Source organism: Belonocnema kinseyi, chromosome 7 (assembly GCF_010883055.1).
Source record: "Belonocnema kinseyi isolate 2016_QV_RU_SX_M_011 chromosome 7, B_treatae_v1, whole genome shotgun sequence".
Lineage (NCBI taxonomy): Eukaryota > Metazoa > Arthropoda > Insecta > Hymenoptera > Cynipidae > Belonocnema > Belonocnema kinseyi.
The window spans coordinates 70514318-70518496 of NC_046663.1; the positions used below are offsets into that span (position 1 = coordinate 70514318).

General features: G+C 32.6%; 1 protein-coding gene across 2 annotated transcripts in view; it reads left to right on the top strand.

Annotated features, from left to right (window-relative positions):
• Positions 1–2901: 2901 nt before the first annotated feature.
• Positions 2902–4179, top strand: part of LOC117177195 — a 45471-nt gene continuing 44193 nt past the window's right edge. Inside the window, exon 1 of one of the 2 annotated variants that reach the window (XM_033367729.1) lies at positions 2902–2950. The gene's annotated coding sequence lies outside the window, so the exon portion shown is untranslated. Of the gene's footprint in view, positions 3181–4179 lie in introns of both variants that reach the window. The other variant, XM_033367728.1, reaches the window with a different exon arrangement.

Sequence of the window (4179 nt, forward strand, 5' to 3'; positions counted from 1 at the left end):
CTACGATATCACGCAGCACGATCTGTTCTTCAGTTAAAGGCACATCGGCCTCAAACACCTCCTCACTAACACCTCGATCTTGGTTTTGTTTACTTGTCTCCATATTTAGTCCCACGAGTAGCTAGAGAAGTAAAGGTCCACCCCCGCAGAGCCCCGCATGCGGGGGTAAGGTCTATATACTCTAGGAGGCGACCTGTTGTCCTAGAGGCACCGTTTGAGACACCACTCCCTGGTGCCACTCAGTCCTCGGCACGGTTGCTCACGCCTTGACTTGGGGGTCTTTGTGTTTGGTCCGCGGGGCGTATTTTATTTGGCCCTACCCTCTGTTTCCAGGGAGCATTCCACTATCCGCCACCTGGGGACGCGCCAAGTAGGGGTATCACCTCCCCTCCTCCACAGACAACTGTGGTGGTACTTGGTCTCCCTAATAGTGGAATTTTCAACCAAGATGTTTAATTTAAAAAATACATGATTAACTTTTTGCCCAAAAAGACCTGTTTTCAACGAAATACATAAATTTTCTACCGAACGGTGGAATTTTCAGTAATTGTCTAGTTTGGCGGCTTCTGTTTAAAACTGTTCTAAAACGTACGTTAATTGTTTAAAATTACTAATAACCGCAAAATAAAAATAAATCAAAAGGGGCAATAAGGTTTTTCCAACTTCTTCCGCTTTAAATCTAGTTATTTTTTAGTTTCAACTTTTAAGAGTTTTGAGATTATGTTCCTACGTCATTTTACGATTAGGTCTTTCCAAATTCAGTATAACTGCGTGTGACTGCTGAATTGTCACAGAAGAGTGATCAGTTTCGTTTCGAATATCTTTTCCAGCTCACCCTTAAAAAAACACGAGCTAGCAACTGGTCACAGAAGAGTGATCGAACACATCTCGAACTACAAAGTTCGCAGTCAGGTACATACTATTTCGTACATTTTGACAATTAAAAACAATGAGCAAATTTTAAAAAACTTCTTGCCTCTTTTGTTTTATTCTTATCTTGCTGTTATTATTCATTTTGAACAATTTACATACGTTTTACAGCCATTTTTAACAGAAAACGTCAAACTAGACAATTATAATAAAGATTAATTTTCTTCCCAAAAATAGTACTTTAAATAAAATACATGCGCAGCTCCTGTTACACCTAATTGTGGCGTGGCGTCAATTCTCGGAAGGGCTATAGAAGGGAGGGCTATTGAAGAGTTTCACTGTAGTTGGATTTTAAATTTCTACAATATATAAGATAAAGTTTCAACCAAAAATGTAAGTTATATTTTCAGATAATATCTGTGATAAAAAATATAAATTTAAAGAAAAAAAAGGTATTTTCAACAAAAATGTTGAAAATTTAAACAAAAAGATGAATTTTCGACCAAGAAGATTGATGTTCACTCAAGAAAGACGAATTTTCAAATTATCCAATATAGGTATAACAAATCTGTTAACGAAACAACATGGATTTTTAACACAGTTGATAAATTTTCGACCAAAACTATGAATTTACATCTTAAATTAATTACTTAATTTACTTAATTACTTAATTTTAAGACCAAAGATATATGAATTATATAAAAAAAAGTTGAATTATTATCCCAAAAATATGATTTGTCAACCAAAAAGTTTAATTTTTAACCAAATAGTTTAAATTTCTACCAAACTGTTGAAATTTCAAGCCAAAAAGATGGATTTTCTACAAAATTTACTCGCTTCTCCCCTCAAGAAAAATAAAGGCCTTTTTCGTTACCTTTGCTTATTTTAGTTACTTTATTCAGGAACTTAATGAAGTTCAATTTTCACGCCTCCACAAAGACGACTTTGAATGGAGTCGATCTCCATTTTATGAATGAGCAGACGTTTACTATATAACTACTATACAACCGTGGAACAACTGCCTATCATACAATATCACTTGACGAAACATGGTAGGACTAAAAATCATTTTCAAAATCGGATGAAAAGGAAAAATATACCTGTACTTATAACTTTGATCTTAGATCGGGTGACTCAGAACCAGTCAAAGTAGATGCCAAGTATGCGCCAAGTTGTGCGGGCTTGACCAATTACCCATTCCGTCAAAGAAATTCCTACCATTCTTCCCCACCCACAATTCTAGAACTTGGGATCAATTGGGGCCTGCGGGCCCCTCTTCTGTTAGTTCTACTGTTCTACCCCGCCACCTTTCCTGAATCGCATTGCCTGGACTGAGCGATGTGAAAGTAATTCTCAGTGATTCTCAACTTTCCAGAAAGTAAACAAAAATTTAGGGAGGGTGGAAGCCGACGTGAGAAAAAAATCTAGGAATAAAACTGCGACCTTCTCTCTTTAGATTCTTTAGAGTTCGGAAGACGTTGCTTATCTAACTTATGTAATATTAAATTTATAGGAAGTTCTTTAGTATTTAGGCTTATTTTAAGAATCAAACGTTAAATAAGATGCCAAATTGATTCTATTTCCTGAATTTTAATTTTTAATAAAAATTCTCCTATATATGATTTAAAACTGTATAAATAAATAACGTTCCTGAGGACAGATTCTACTTCATACTAATATAATACATATTACAGAAAAATGTTTTTGCTCGTAGAGCGACTATTTAAATAATAACATTCATATTTTCTATATGTTTGTAATCTTATTGTAAATTAATGATCTTTCCCTGTCATATTACTTATTCACCCTTACACGAACCTCTTTAATTTGCTTTAAAAACTTAAACCATTAATGTATCGTTTTTTAATGTTAAAAAAATAATTTGCACAATAGTTTATAATTTTCTATAACAAAGAAAAAAAATGATAATATGAAGAGCCCCCACGATTGAGTGCCCCTACCTTCTCGATGGCGTGCCTCATCGTGGCTTGGAACGCAAACTTCTCAGGTTATATAGTTAGTTGTCACTGGGACACCGGGTGAGAAACATTGTGTTTTCGAAGATTAAAAAGCACATAAGGTAAACAATTAAAATTGAATCAGAACAAAGCCAAAAATACTACAAGTTTTTATCTGTATCTCTAATTTTATTTTTTATAAAGTCCGCGCCTTTTATTATGTAATTAAATTTTGAAATGAAAACAAACTAAAAAGTGTTTGATGAAAATTCTGTGAATTAAATACTTTTTTGTACGCATGTGAAGTGGTTTTGTGACAATTTTGAAAAGGAATAATAAATAACAAATGAAGGTAAATATATAAATTGAATAAGTTACATTAGTAAGATAATAACATTTATTGTTGTTATGTTTAATGCCAACATTTCCATTCAATATTTATAACTGCAATTTCCACGTGATTCTTATCAGCGTTATCAAGGCACGAATGAAACTGAGAAAAATATGCATGAACGTACTCTAGCACTTTAATTTAATCTGACATCGTCCCACGTGCGAGCAATTCATGTACCATCATACGTATTATCACAACATTGACATATTTGGACATATTTGCAATTGTATACGTATTTGAAAATTAATCCAGAAAATGTAGTAAACGCCTTATTTCAATATTTTACATTATTTTTTTAAGTGCTTCTCATTCCAAAGATCTCCAACTTTGTGACTGTTTGAAAATTACAGTATCAATTATTCATTATTCATAACTGTACAATTTACGATTTTTAACCACTCAAATTGAAAAATTAAAAACTACTGGATTTAAAAAAAAACTTTTTAATTTCGGCCTTCGAGGACTTTAAAATTATAAATATTGGAAACTGACCCATGATTGAAGGTAATAAAAATGAAAATTTAATAATTATATATAATACACCATATATTATATATAACACCAGATATTATACCAAAATAATACCGAAAGAATACCAGATATTATATATTATATATTCGTGATAACTTTATGACCTTATACACACTTGACATTTAAATACCCTCCGAAGGGCAAAATGCCCCCATTGACATTTCTGCAGAAAGTGCAGACTTTTTTTAGTATAAGAGGGTAAGGAAGTCCGCTCCTAATTATAATTTTTCTATAACTAACACAAATCCTATTTGATAATTTTGCAGATTGTACATTTATAAATTTTCTACACAATAAAAACAGATAACAAAAATAATTAATTTACAGTTGATAAGTTCGTATACCTTGGTAGCTTATTTACTAGGGACGGGAAGATAAATGAGGAATTAGATAGACGAATAAATGAAGGTAAGAAGGTTATTGGTA